Source organism: Rosa chinensis, chromosome 7 (genome assembly GCF_002994745.2).
Source record: "Rosa chinensis cultivar Old Blush chromosome 7, RchiOBHm-V2, whole genome shotgun sequence".
Lineage (NCBI taxonomy): Eukaryota > Viridiplantae > Streptophyta > Magnoliopsida > Rosales > Rosaceae > Rosa > Rosa chinensis.
In genome coordinates, this window is record NC_037094.1 from 46,316,152 (window position 1) to 46,332,061 (window position 15,910).

A 15,910-nucleotide genomic window follows, 5' to 3' on the forward strand; every position below is an offset into this window, starting at 1 on the left:
TGGATCAATCTGCCAACCCCCATTCTGCCAACCCCGCGGCTGACCTTAATCTAGCGGTTAACATTAACCGAGCACTATTCAACACTCCGATCAACCCCAGCGCGGAATCCCAGGGCTCATCCCAGGTCCCGCTGACCCAAACTGCAGCGGAGACCTGACCGGGCAGCAGTCGCCCACCGGTCTAGGATCTCGCCTCTATGTATGAGCTGGCATTGGCAGACCTCCATAAGGCAAACAGGGAGTGCAAACAAGAGCGCAGAGAGAAGGCTGAGGCCCAAAAGCAGGTGGCCACACTAATGTCAAAATTCGACAAACTGAAAAAGGCGCTGGAGGCAAACGCTAACCCAGCGCAGAGCGAGCAATCGTGGAGCACCAGACGTAGTCGACCCAATACCTGCGGATTGGTACTCGTACCAATCATACAGATGCAAGTACCGCCATAGATTGGTACCCGTACCAATCATACCGATGCAAGTACCGCCAAACCCACCAGAGCTATTGGGAATGGGCCCACCTCCCCTGCCTCGCCTAATGATAGAACAAGAAGTAGAGTCACAACTGCACACCAACCGCTCGGTGTCTAGGGCTAGGACTGAAGGTATCCACCTGTCCCCAGGCGGGAGCTCGTCCAGCAGAATCTCCAGGCAGGGCCCACTGGCGACACAACCTCCCTAATCCTGGAGAAGGTGCAGCAATTAGAGCAAAGGCTAATCTGGGTGGAGACAGGCGCCCCATCACCAACACCAAATCCGCTCTTTGCGTCTAGGCTAGGGCCATTCACCGCTAGGATCCTGCAAGCCGTCAGACCAGCATATGCAAAGACACCAAAGATGTCACATTACAGCAGCATGACTGATCCCTTCGTCCACATGGACACCTTCAAAAAAGTCACTAACAACAAGGGATTTGATGACACCACCCTCTGCCACTTGTTCAGCGAAACGTTAGATAATGAGGCAATGAGCTAGTTCTTCAAGTGCCCGCCAGGATCCATCGACTCATTCCATGCACTGCCAAACGCTTTCCTTTCTCTGTTCATCCTGTTAGCCACCATACATCACAACACAACTCAGCTATTCAACATCAAGCAGGGGGCAGAAGAATCACTTAAAGCATTTGTCACCAGGTGGCGGGCGGCAGCATCTCAGTGCCGCGATCTTGATAAAACAATGGCGTTGGCAACCTTCAAGCAAGGACTCCTAAAGGGACCATTTCTCTGTCACCTCAATTACAATCATCCAAATGCCGCGTATGACCACTTCATGAGCGAGTCAGTCATCCATGCACAGGCAGAATTCATCACATATGAAGAAACCCCACCACCACCGCCAACTCCTGCAAAGTCCACTCAACCATCCACCAGCCATCAGGAGACTGCTAGCAAAACCTCCGCTACGCCGCCAACTGATAAGAAGAGAGTGTGGCAATAGGGAAACTACCAGAGCAAGCGCCAAAAGGATCAGCATTACAACAAGCGTAACCACTCATGTCATGGGAATAACCGTAATAAACATACGGAGTCCTCCTAACGGTACGCAGTGTTTACAGTCCTCACAGCCTCGTATAAGGAGATATACTACTAGTGCAAAGACCAGATCCCACCGCCACCCCCAAGAAAGTACTCAAGGGTGGGAAAGCCCAAGAACACCGGCAAATGGTTCAAATACCACGAGGACAGCGGTCACAACACCAACAACTGCAATGCTTTCAAAACTACTATTGAGACTTTGTACCGTGATGGTAAGATGTAACAATTCAAGGTGCGCCAACCACCACCTGTGGTCGCCAACATCGAACCCATGCGCCGCATCAACACTATTGACGACGGTGCTCCAATCACCAATATGTCTCATAGAGTAAGAAAGCGTTATGCACGCGCTAACCACCCCAAAGAAGTTTGCAATATCCGCTATGAAAGATCCGCTAAACTCCCAAAGTCTGGTTGGGAGCCCATTACCTTCTCGGAGGAGGAAGAGCGCGGAGTGCATTTACCCCATGACTACCCATTCTTGATCGACCCCATACTCGACAAATGGTCAGTGGGAAGGGTCCTTGTTGAAAGCGGATCCGCTGTCAATGTCCTTGTTGACATCTTTAATGGTTGCTACAACCAACTCCAGTGTAATAGAAAATTACTCCAGGATCATGAGCCATTGCTTAGCTTCTCCGGTGACATTACACAACCATTGGGTTCTTACTACATGCGACTAGTTATCGGCGCTAGTCCATGTACAATGGAAATACATATGGAGTTCAACGTGGTCGATTGCTTCAGTTCATATAATGCCATCATTGGTCGACCGGCGCTCAACAAGCTCAAGTGCATCATAGTCGGATACGTGCTTCTCATGAAGTTCCCCACACCCAACGGGACAGGATGTGTGAAAGGAAGTCAACAGTTGGCACGAGAATGTTATTCAACGACTGTGGCACGGTCGACGCGCTGCCATGAGATCCTAACGGTAGGAAACCATGCACCGACACTAAATATCTTTGAGGATCCTAGGGATGACAAGGAGAAATATGTCAAAAAGGAGCTTGTCAACCTAGAAACATCCTTGAAGGTTATCAGCATCTTCGACGAACACCCTGAGCGGACAGCCCGCATCGGCGCTCAGCTAGACCCAAAGGTAGCGGCTGAACTCACCCAGTTTTTACATGACAACACCGCCGTCTTTGCATGGTCCTACGCTGACATGCCAGGCATCTCCCCTGAGATTATCACACACAAGTTTAGTATCAAACCATCCTTCTATCCTGTCAAGCAGCGGCGAAGGTCCTTCGACTAGGAAAGATATCGTGCAATAAAGGAAGAGGTTGCCAAGCTTCAGAACATTGGGTTCATCGGCCAAGTCAATTACCCTCAGTGGATTTCCAACTTGGTCATGGTCAAGAAACCTATCGGAAAGTGGCGGATGTGTGTCGACTTCAAGGGTCTCAACAACGCATGTCCCAAGGATAGCTTCCCGCTACCCCACATCGATCAACTGGTCGATGCAACCGTTGGACACGAACTGCTCAGCATGATGGATGCCTTCTCTGGCTATAATCAATCAAGATGCACCCCGGCAACCAGGAATGCACCTTCACCACTGACAAGGGCCTATAGTGTTACAATGTCATGCCTTTCAATTTAAAGAACGTCCGTGCAACTTATCAGCGGCTGATGAACGCCATGTTCGCTGAGCATCTCTGCAGAATCATAGAGGTCTACGTGGACGAGCCCTACCCGTTTGAGACCTTTAGGGCCAAGCCCGGCCCTGCCCTCTAGGCCCGCCAGTTTAAGCCCTAATATTTTCTATTTTTTCTATTTTAAAAATAAATTTCTCTTTTTTCTATAGCATACAACTTATCTCTTTTTTGGTAATTGATTTCCTAAACTTTATTTTCTTCAATTCTTGCTTCCTTTGTTAAATAAAAATTAATTTAGAGATTTAGAGAGATAATTAATTAAATATAACCTCATTAACTAATATTTATAAATGTTATAACTTATAAGTTAATCTCAATATATATATATATATATATATATATATTAAATATGATCAACAAAAAACAATGAGTCTTATATTGCCTATATGACCATGGAGCCACATTTTAAGGAAAAAAGAATAATGTATTTCTTTTTGATAAATAAATTAAAGCCCTTTTAGGCCCATTTCGGCCCTATTTGGAAGGCCAGCCCGACCCAGCCTTTTGGCCCTAGTGACTCGGGCTTTTCGGGTGGGCAAAGGTTAGCATATTTAAGCCTCGACCCTACCCCACCCGGCCCTAAATTTTGTTGACTTTGACTAGGCCCAGCCCTACCCTAAGCCCTAAAATTTAGGGTAGGGCTGGCCCTAGCCCGGCCCATGATGACCCCTACCAGAGCTTGAAAGAGTACTTGGCAGCAATTCCACTTCTTTCCATTCTTGTACAAGGAGAAGTACTGTACATCTACTTGGCGGTATCACCATCAGCGGTGAGCTGCGCTATTGTATGGCGAGAGGGCCAGGAGGAGCTCCCAGTATTCTACGCCGGCAGAGGCATGAACGGGGCAGAAACAAGGTACCCCCCCTGGAGAAGTTCATTCTCGCACTCATTGTCTCCGCTAGACGACTCTGCCAATACTTCCAGGCCCACACCGTTCATGTCTTAACAAACCAACCGTTGAAGCAGGTAATGCAAAACCCTGAACACTCTGGCTGCCTTGGTAAGTGAGCCATCGAACTTAGCGAGTTTGACATTGATTACAAGCCAAGGACTGCCATGAAAGGCCAGGCAGTGGCAGATTTCATCACCGAGCTCACCGAGCGTCAGGATGAACCCAACCTAGGGGCAGAAGAAACCAACACAGAAATGGTAACCGTTGAGGAACTAGCCCCTTGGCAGCAGTTAGACTGGAACCTCCAAGTGGACGACTCCGCTTGCGCCAAGGTCTGCGTTGCCGGAGTCATCTTAACGAGACCAAGGGAACTGAACGATGAATACGCGTTAAAGTTCAATTTCAACGCCTCAAACAACATGGCGGAGTATGAAGCGCTCATTGCCGGCTTACTCCTCGCCATCGACTAGGGGGCTGATAGTGTCAACATATTTAGCAACTCCCAGCTAGTCGTTAATCAGGTCAATGATAGTTTCCAGGCCAAGGACCTACAGTTAGCGGCATACTTGGGGTACATCAAGACGCTTCTAAAAAAATTCAAATTTCACATCATCACACAGATCCCGAGGGAAAAGAACACCAAGGCAGATTCTATGGCAAGACTAGCAACCGCTCAACCACATCAAAGTCCAGCGGACACAAGGGTGGAATGCCTTGACAAGCCCAGCATCACCAAAACACTAGCGGAGATTTTCAACATTGAGGTCAATCTCAGCTAGATGGATGAAATCATCAAATACAAGTGCAATGGAACGCTGCCCGATGACAAGATCGAACCAAGACAACTCAAGTGGAGAGCAACCCGCTATAACATCCAGAATGGTAAGCTTTACCGCAGGGGTTCACCCACCCCAATCTCCGGTGTCTGACCCCAGAGGAGGGAAAGGACGTCCTTGCCATGATACATGCTGGGAGATGCGGAAACCACTCAAGCGCCAGATCTCTGGCTAATCGCACAATGTGAAAAGGCTACTTTTGGCCCACGCTCGGCGACGACGCCAGAAGGGTGTCCAGGTCTTGCCACAAGTGTCAACAATACGCTGACCTCCCCCACGCCCTGGTGGAACCATTGTCAATTATCATTGGCCCATGGATCTACTCTACATGGGGCCTGGACTTGCTTGAAAAATTTCCAATTGCCAAGGGCCAGTTCAAATACATCATTGTCGCCATCGACTACAACAGTAAGTGGATAGAAGCGGAACCGCTGAAGGCAATAACTACCGCCAAGGTAACTCACTTCCTCTGGAAGAACATCTACTATCACTACGGTGTCCCCTACACAATCATCACAGACAACGACACACAGTTCAACAATAAGGAACTTATATCTTTCACCGCTAACCTAGGCACCAAGATGAGCTTTGCATCTGTCGCTCACCCCCAAACCAACGGCCAGGTTGAAGCAGCAAACAATATCAAGAAGCTGCTAAAAAAGAAGGTCAATGACGCCAAAGGTTTATGGGTAGAGAAGCTCCCGGAAGTTCTGTGAGCCATCAGGACTACCCTAACTTCCACTACCGGTGAAACACCATTCTATATGATGTTCAGAACTGAGGCCGTCCTACCTATTGAGGTCACCCAACCTACCGCTAAGGTCGAGGGCTACTGCTCTAAGACCAAGGGTGAAGGCGTCAGCCTCGACAAGGACCTCCTCGAGGAGAAATGCCACAAAGCCCATTTGCACAACTTGCAAAACAAGCAGCGGGTATCGCGTTTCTACAACGCTAAAGTCAAGGCCCGGAACCTCCAACTGGGGGACTGGGTAATGAAGGAAGTCATCCCACCGCCAATGGCACTCCGCCCAACTTGGGAAGGCCCATATAAAATTGTGGAAGTCGTGAGCCCCGGCACTTTCTACCTAATGGACAAGGATGGCGTCACAACAACCCACCTTTAGAATACCGAACACCTTCGATATTACTACAAATAGTCATGCCGCTACCCAAGAGCATCTTGACTTAGTTAAATTTTTGTTCAATATTTAGCTAAGGGAAGCTACCCAACGGGTATAACCCTGCTTTTGTAAACGCTGATCTATCAGCTATCAATGAAACGAGGAATTATTCAAACCATTGTCACCAAGTCCAAGCATAAGAATTAACTGGCAACGCCGACAATATTCGGCAGACTACGTTCACTACATCGTGCACTTGGAACAATTTTAATTCCTTTAATGTTTCGTTGATTAACAAAAAGCAAAGTTAAAACTCTAGCGGTTCATTAACATTCAAACAAATCAGTAAACAAATCCACACTTGGGAAAATTTCTAAGACAAGTAGCATATATTCAGGGTCGGGACTCCCCGCCCAAAAATATTGTCAAAATACAAAGAACCCTTAGCGGCATTACAAAAAAAAGAAAAGAAAAAAAAGAAGTCAACAAGCGCAGGGCCACAAGGCTCAAATAATCTTCAGGGATTGTTGGGCGCAGCAGCAACTTCGTCACCATCCACCGGCGACTGTAGATCGATCAGGCGGCTTGTTTGATCAGACCCATTAGCGGTAGGGCTTGGCGTCACCATGGTACCATCCACGCGGGTGTGAGCAGCCATAAAGTCTGCACGGGAGACTTCTGATTGAGTGGGAGGCGGAGTCTGCTGAAAGTCATCCGTCGGACCATGATCGCTCTCACCACTACCATAGCGGACACCCTCAGGTTGACCAGCGACAGAACTACCCGCTGGCACACGAGGCTGGCTTGAGGTACTGCCAAACTTGGACACTTTCACCCAGTCAATGGCGCCCTTCTGCTTCAGCAAATCCAAGTTGGCAGCGGCACCAGCCTTTGCTGCCTCCATCATGGCTCGCTTATACTCCGCAGATTGCTTAAACGCCTTCACGGCGGCGACCTCCGTATGACTCCTCTCAGTGTCCAGCAGGGCAACCTCGCCCTCCAACCTATTCACCTCCGCAGATTTGGCGATGAAGGATCTCAACTTTTTTAACCTTAGTTGCCACTTGATCCTTCAGCAGGGCTATATCTTGCCACGAGCCTCTATCACATCGCACTCCTCCTTGGTCAGGCGCCGCTCAACGTCCGCCAGCTTCTCTTTGGCTTCCTGCAACTCTCTCTGGAGACCGTTGATTTCCTCCTTCAGCTACCACTCAACCTAAGGCTGGCCTAATGCAGCAAGGAACATTTCGTGTAGCCCAATAGACAAATGGCCAAACGCCAAGCTGAATGGTGACTGTTGAATGGTCGTTGACCGAACGGTTCCATCCAGTCCGCCGAACCCGAGCCACTCGCAGAGGTGGAACAGGAACTCCCTCTCAGGATTGGTCAGAAACTCCGCATAAGCAGATAACCAGTCCAGGCCGCCCTACTGCACCTCCCCAACGGTAGCCATTGTCACAGGCCGCGGGGCTTACTTGGCCTTCTTCTGTTGGCCGGCCCTAATGGTCTCCGCATCAGTTGCATCATCCTCCTCATCAGTGTCATTTTGCCGCCGTTTCCTTTGAAGTACCGGCCGTGTGGTACCAACAGCGACAGGCCGCGATCTCATCTGCTGTTCCAACCCCGCAATAGTCACTGGCTCCTTTGAGGGCACCACCTTCTCCTTCTGGGGCCCACGCCTATTGGCGGGCACTCTCACTTTCGGCTGCACAGGCGCAGCAAGGGCCTTGCTCCAGCCGACTGTCCCTTGGTCGGCGCTAGTTCCCGCCTGAACCACGGGCGAACTGTCAGCACCAAGATGAGAGTGGTGTGGCATCAGCAACACCACTGGAGTCTCGGACTGGCTCACCGCCGCCAGTGTCCGAGGATCAATAGTAGTTTGTTGGGTCGCCAGCCCAGCGGCGTACATGCTTTCTAGGAAATTGTTGATCTCTGCACGATCCATGGCCTTCTCAAACGCCTTGCGACTCGCTTTGTTTCCCAGAGGTGAATCTACAACCATCGTATAAAAAAAAAAAAAGACAAGTCAGCGGGAATTGCCTACCAACGGCATGTGTCAGTCTCAGATCGACCAACAATTCCCACCCGATGACCAGGCGGAGGTCGAGCAAGTTATGATTCTGCCAACAGCCTCTTATCCTAGCCAGGCGACACTACTCTTCGCGAGTCAAATTGTAACGAAGACCCGCTACACAAGAAATGAGGCTATGATTAGAAAAAATATATAATACAGGCACATCGTACAAGCAGTATCCGACAACTTAAGTCAGCGGTGACTATCAACAACCTCGGATTGGCTGGAACTCTGACTTGATCCTATACGTCGGCGCCCCATCATTGGCACCTGTGTCATACTCCCACCCTGAGGTCGCCACGCAAAAGGCCGCCCGCCAGGGAGACATCGAATCTTTCAGATTCTCTATCAACTTGGATGCCCCCTGGCGGCGGGTGAGGTTCACCTGTCCGCTACACCCTTGTAGCCTCACGTAGGTAAGCTCATAGAAATGAAGTACCTCCTCCACGGTCGACCCTTCACACCCAGATAGACGCCACATCGAGTTCAATGCTAGCAGCAATCGCCACATGTTGGGGCAGATTTGCCCAAAGGCGAGATCAAACTCGCATACCAAGATCTGAAGATTGGGGAGTGGTGGGAAAGTGACACCCTGGCAAAGGATGGCCTCGTGAATTGCAGCATGCCCCGCTAACAGAATGGAGCCCCTCTCTTCGGCGGTCGGTGGGCGCAATTTCACCACGGGGGAGGCGAAAAACCCACTTCACACGGTTGATGGTAGCAGCCGTTATCAGTCCTCCCGCCTCATCAACTAAGGTGCCGTCGAGGAGAACCCAAGCTGGCTCAACCTCTTCACTGCCAGCCTCTACCCCACCAGCGGAACCACTAGCGGCGCTATTGCTCGCTAGCCTCTCCTCACGCCTTTTACGAGAGGCAACATTCTCCCTTGCCCTAGAACTCTCAGGACGACCGGCACGACCTATTTTAACTTCCCAAGGTATGGTCTGTAGCGGCACGATGTCTAGCGGTTAGGACGGTGAGGTTCTTGCATGGGCAGACGGACGCAACAAGTCAATAAACATCCTATCCGCTATGTTGAGCCACACGTCAGACCCGGAATCCTCACTGCTCGAGATCTCTACGATGCTAGTCATCACAAACCCTAAAACCCAAACTAGTCTGTTCCAATAAGATCTAAACTTACCCCTATCTCTGTTTTTATCCAAGAACATCAAGAACACCCATAGCCAGAAAACCCAGAAATAGCCAAAACAAGAACACAGCGCGCATATATCCAAAACCTAGATTCAACCATCTAGCTAATCCATAAACCACAACCCTTTGTCAAACAACTATATCCATCCCTAGAACCCCTCAAACACACCAGGGAATAACAGAGCACACTCCAAATACCAAAAACCAGAAACTAACAGAAACCAAAAAAAAAATCCCAATAAAACAGGGACGAGATTCAGGCTACTAACCTCAAAGATGGAAACTCTAGCGTGCTCGAGGGTGCTCGTCTTCGCTTCACTAGGTCTTTGCCCTCCAAAGATCGATAACTTCACAAAATCGTAGAACCTTCTTCTCGGATCTCAGAGCAAAAGCTTAAACACGACATTCTTAGTTCAAAGTGCAAAGTGTCAAACTACTCAGTTTCTCTCTCTTTTATGTCACTATCAAACCAATCTAGGCCGTCTGCTGAAAAAAGACATCACACCACAGCCGTACACGTGCCCCACGAACGCACTTACTATCCGAATTAACTGAGGCAACAAAATCAATAACTACTCACATTTATGGCGAAGAGACGGGCGTGCTATGAGAACGTTATTCCACATGCTAACCTAATACATGTTGGCCACGTGTTGAACGCCATCAAACGAAGTAACCATCGAAGAGGAAGATCACCAACCGTCAAGAATTTCCGCTAAGGGCCAGTCCGCTAGCGGAACTTCTCCCTTTCCATCTTGCAAGCGAGTCTCCGCTAAGTGCAACACCGCTAGCGGTACTCCCTGCTCATCTTGCAAGGAAAGTCTATGCTAAGTGAAACGCCGCTAGCGAAACTCCCTTTTCACATTGCAAGCGGAGTTTCCGCTAAGCGCCTCTCCGCTAGCGGAACTTCTCCCTTTCCATCTTGCAAGGAAAGTCTCCGCTAAGCGAAACACCGTTAGCGGAACTCCCTTTTCACATTGCGAGTAGAGTTTCCGCTAAGCACCACTCCGTTAGTGGAACTTCTCCCTTTCCATCTCGCAAGTGAGTCTTCGCTAAACGCAACACCGCTAGCGGAACTCCCTTCTCATCTTGCAAGGAAAGTCTCCGCTAAGCGCAACACCGCTAGTGGAACTTCTCCCTTGTCACCTTACAAGAGACAATCTCCGCTAAGCTTAACACCGCTACCAGACTTCTTTCTCTGCAAACATCAGTCCATGCGACATTTCCTCTCGCCTGCTCTCAGCGGAGGGATTCTCGTTAACGGAGATTGCCGAGGCAACGCCTCACACTGACAACGGCCGCCACGCGGCGTTGTAGTCAAACCATGGTCCTCCGGGACAAGTAAGGGGACACGTCAACAGTTTTTGACGGCCCTGACAGGGCACGTTGACCCTCGCCACTTGGGTATCAAAGATTGGGATTGCTACCCAACACCCTCTGCTTAGCGCAACTCCCCTCAACAAACAATACACCGACCAAACGAGGTCTATCTAAACCGGGGAGTGGGGGACTCCCTAGGGGGCCTAGCAGGGGCCCACCCGAAAGGGTATAAAGCGTCTGCTCAGTAAGTCCATGGTTGACAAAGCACTGACGCTAATTATGCTCTTGCAAGTTTAGCGGAAGTAACGCTTCAAACCGCTAGGCAACTCCTCAACCAAGATTGCCCTCCTTGACTGGGGACTTGGGGGACTTGTACTTACATGAGCATTTGCCAAGCATAATTAGCTATAATGAGCCACACTCATGCTACTACCAGCAGCACCAACTCCCGTCAAAGGAGTGACTTACGGGAACACAGCTAAGCAGGCTACCGCCTAAGCCCTGGTTCACCCCCAAATCACCTCTGACATGCCGCCACGCGCCTCGCCAAGATAGCATCAGAAGCTGGGAACGTAAGCATATTAGTCCCACATCGAAAACATGGAGAAGATCAGATCGTTCCTCACCTATAAAAGGTTTTCTCCTCTCTCCTTATTAATTACGCATTTACTACTTACCTATTGTTATTCTGTCAACATAAATACATTGACTAACTTAGGCATCGGAGAAGAGAAGACTGCCCAACACGGTCTCCCTCTCACGCCCTCTGTATTTTACTTGACAGGTAGTGGGAGCTTTGAGAATATCATAGGTACCAATCCGCCCATCGGATCAGTGTTAACCAAGATTTAGGCTACCGCCCAAATCTTAGACATTAACAGATCCAAATAAAAGTGGACATGTGGCCCACACTAAAAAAGATAGAAAAATAGTAGAGACTAGAGATCTACACCAGAAACACTTGGATAATGCAGACACGAAAACTATCATTAGATTACAGTTGCCCTCTAGTGAAGCAAAATAAGAGAAAATGCTATAGTCTCTAAATTCTGCCAAACAGAAGCCATAAAGATGCTAAAAACTTATTTCTAGTCAAAAGCTCCTACAACCCAGCACCACCTTTATAATTTTCAAAATTCTTTTAATCCCGTCCAAAGCATCCATGTGAAAGCTGCAGCCCCAGAGAATTTTACCTTCATCCTTTACCAAAGCTTAGACTCCAACCACTTAATAGAGCAAGACTCTTTGCTGGGATCTCCCAACTCAAACTATAGACAACCACTCCCGTAAACAAGAAGTAGCTTCACATTTCACAAAAACATGATATACATTCTCTCCCGACTCCAATTTACATGACACCAATGCAGAGACATGTAGGAATTTGGACTTCTACGTTCGGATATGGTAGGTATTAACCCTCTAATGCTCCACTAACCAGCCTAAGATCTTGGTCTTGGCACCATCAATGAAAGTTATATTGCATATCTTTTTTTTTTTTTTTTCAGCAAAATGTCTAATGTTACGGCACTGTATGAGACATCCTGGAAGACTGATGGTGGTATTCCTAAAGCGTGAAGCATGGCATACAATAGTTCAGCTTGGAAATGTACATCATGTGTATAAGCACAAAAGGCTTACTTGTAATTTCACCGTACCTTATATTCTTTAGAGAGAGAGAGAGAGAGAGAGAGAGAGAGAGGCAAAAGAGCAGTCAAAGATCATATTTAGCTTCCAAAATAGTATTACAGCCCCTGGATGGCCCAATATTCTTCTCCAATCCTAAATATCCAAGTCCAGAGAATAAACAAGTACTCCCCAAGGTGCTTACATGCCTTCTTAAAAAAATACATTAAAGAAACTAAAACAAATATGACACCATGCCACCCACAGCTCACCCACAGTAAGCATCCAAGGCTCATGAAATTAGAGTGAGAGAGAGTAGCCTTCAACTGTGTCTAACCTCAAAATCTTACAAGTAAATGTACAATGAGAAATGGAGTGCAAAGCAAAAGAATTTTCATTACCTAAATGGTAAGTAATTCCTTGATGTATGAATTAAATAGAATACAGGTGCTCTTAAAGAGTATGTAGACGATTACTCATACCTCAAACATCATGGGTGCCTGCATTTTAAAGTAGGGCTAGGGGTCTGGACCCGAGAACCCAAGAACCCAAGAACCCTGCCCGAACCGATCAAAAAAGCCCGATTTGGTTCGGTTTTGTATTGGAAAATACCGGTTCGGTGCAAAGCCCTACCCGAATTACAATTTATCGGGTCGGTGTCGGGCTTGATTTTTTTTGGGACCGAAAGACTGATAAGGACCGAATCATCCTTCTGCTCTGCTCTTTCTTCACTCCCCTTCTTCCTCTGCTCTCTTTTCTACTATCCTAGGTTGGATCACCTGCAAAAACTCCTTAAGCTTAGGATCATCAATCTCATCCTCATTCTAACACGAAAGCCTTACTCCCAACCACTGGAGCACGAGACGCTGTTGACATCCTCATGCCAAATTAGTGATTGCATCTTGATACTAATTCATCTTTGATTCGCCAGTTTCAGTTTCAGAATCTGCATCTTAAAGAGACACTCCCTTCAGTTTATAAATTGTCTTCATAGCCAAACTTCTATATTTGAAGCTTCAATCTTAATATAAACAACCTGTTAATGAGAACTCCGGAAAATCCTCAATTGAAATAGACCAACCCAATACTTTTATGAAAAAGAATACTGTCAAAACTTGCTTTGCAAATACTATACTTGTTAACTCTTACTACTGGCTCTTCCTGTTCCCTACACACTTGGATAATTCAAGAAAAATTGATGACTTATTAGTTTATAACTTCTAAGCACTCCAACAGCCTACTATTAATTTTCATGAAATAAAGCCAACTCTGACTTTTGATTATGTAATACAAATATTTTACAATGGCATGCATGAAGAAATGAAAACACTATTTACAAGAAGTTGGAAACTATTTAGTAAAGTAAAATGCTCAACATTAAATGCACATAGATTGAAACAAAATATTTATCATCAATATTTTTTTAGAATTATTAGAGTGATAGATATCTTACATCGGAACCACGCACCGCGATAACCTTTCATAAATGAACTCCATTCTATGTCTTCCCCATTGAATGGTAGGTTACGTGAGCCCATCATAATCTGTCAAAAACAACACTTTGCTGTGACATGAGCACTTCTAAGTTGCATGCAAATTTTTGGCGAAACAACAGAAATAATAAGTAAGCAAACAATATGGGGAAGTAGTGATAAAAGTAGTCCTCAGTAAGTCTTTCTCTAGTAGGCATTTGATTTGGTAGTGCTTTCTCAGTAGGACTATATAATTAAAGACAAGTGGTTCACAAATATGCACTACAACACTTTCTTCGAAAACCCATGAAAACACATATTTCCTATAGTTGACAAACACTAGAAAAAGAGCTTACGAAGATCTAGAAGTCTATATGTAATAGGTGATAGATTTCTCGAACACAAGTCCATATGTAATAGGTGATAGATTTCTCTAACACACACACAAGCTAGCTAATAAAGAAAATATTATCACATGATCTAATATGTAATTAAAATTCCGTATTGTTACAAATCACTATCACATCTCAGATCCAAACAGGAAATCTAAAACCAAACAAAAGCCTACCTAGCTCTTTGAACAATCAAAGCAGGATTCAAGTTGGCCCATATCAATTTGCACACCATTTTAGAATAATCAAAACAGTAAAGTAATCGAAATTGCATGGATCATTCAAACAAGAACAGGCTACAGAAGATTTTCCATAAGAGTAAATATGAATTGCTATGAACATAGAAGAGAGAAATACCTGGAATTTATTGACCTAACACGGCAATTTATCTGCAAAGAAAACCCTAAAACCCAAACAAAATCAGTAATTTTCTTGATTATATGATGCAATCAAAACAAGAAAGGAATGAAATGCCTGAAGAAGCAGAGGAGGAAAAGCTTGAAGAAGAAGAAGTATGAGAGAAAGTGGTACCTGAAGAAAATGAGAATTGAGAAGAGTGGAAGAAGGGGAGAGAAGAAGAGCGATAGAAAATTTGGGATCGATTGGATAGGCGCCAAATATAGTCTCTCGAAAAACCAACATTTATTTTCGAAGTGGATAATTTTTTTTTATTATTAAATAGAAGCATTTCATTAAAAGGCCACAAGCCCATAAAGGACATGCTCTAAATGGAGTTACAAAAGCAAACCTAAAACTAGGAAACATATAGAATAACAAACAGAGGCCCAACACATAGACCTAAAACCGAGCCCAGCCCATGACCACCAATTTGACGCTAGAACCTATCGCTGCCCAACCTTGTCGAAAACAATAGTGAGAGGCAATAGCCAACATCTGCATGAATGATTTTGATGTCAAAATCGAAACTCGAAAGATCTCTGACAAGCAGATCTAGATCTCCATCTTAGTACCTGCACCAACGTAAATTAGGTGTCCCAACAAAAATTAGGTTCCCATCTGACTACTCCATGAAGGAGATTTGGATCGAAATAGCAGCCAAGTATTCTTGCTTGTCCCAAAAGGGGGGAAACTACTAAATGAGAAGGAATAGGAGAAGATTTGTAGGCATTCTCCAAGAATGCCGATACCGCCATGAAACCAAGTAAAAAGGGAAACAAAAACAAAGGTGAGGGAGGTATAGAGATGACTATGGATGGAGAGCAGCGAGAATCTTGGCCTCATGGTTCGAAAATTTAAACAAAAGAGATGAACTAAGCGAAAAACAGTAGACTAAAAAACGGAAATCGAAATAAACAAGGAAGTAGGAATAGAGCCCAAACAAAGAAGCCTAACGTGAAGATTGTGAAGAAAGAGATTCGAATGCAGGAATGTAGGGCCAACAATCGATCGCTTTATCTCAAACGATCAATCGTTTAGTGAAGAGGAAATGTCCAGTGGCCCAGAAACCAACGACACTCCTGCAGAAACAAAAAAGGCAATTACCGAACAGAACATTGCGAGTTCCAAAATAGAAAAGGCAATTGCTAAATCATCTACCTTTTGCCATGCAACTATCGAACATAGCATTGTGAATTCTGAAACAGAAAAGACAATTGCCGAATGATCTACCCTTCAAGAAGATGCTCCTAATCATTCAGTCTCTCCCTCTCCATCAGTGGTCTCCCTTGTTCAATCTTCATCTGAGGTACGTGGTAGTTTGCCTTTGTCCTATAATCCACCTTTGTCTAATAGTGATACTTCTTTGACTGATTCTACACATGTTCAAACACGAGTCTTACCAGAACGGTCCAATCGTGGCCCACCTGCCAAGAA

The 15,910-nt window shown here is 46.2% G+C and overlaps 1 long non-coding RNA gene across 3 annotated transcripts; it reads right to left on the reverse strand.

Moving 5' to 3' along the window:
• Positions 1-12,610: 12,610 nt before the first annotated feature.
• On the reverse strand, positions 12,611-14,690 carry LOC121050328. 3 transcript variants are annotated; one of them, XR_005802681.1, is made up of 5 exons: positions 14,609-14,690; positions 14,435-14,480; positions 13,667-13,757; positions 13,250-13,388; positions 12,611-13,159 (listed from the first exon to the last, which is right to left on the reverse strand). It is a non-coding gene; the product is annotated as an uncharacterized LOC121050328 (long non-coding RNA). The 3 variants fall into 3 exon arrangements; XR_005802682.1 differs by lacking the exon at positions 13,250-13,388; XR_005802683.1 differs by lacking the exon at positions 13,250-13,388 and having other exon boundaries at positions 12,611-13,165.
• Between the last annotated feature and the right edge of the window lie 1,220 nt (positions 14,691-15,910).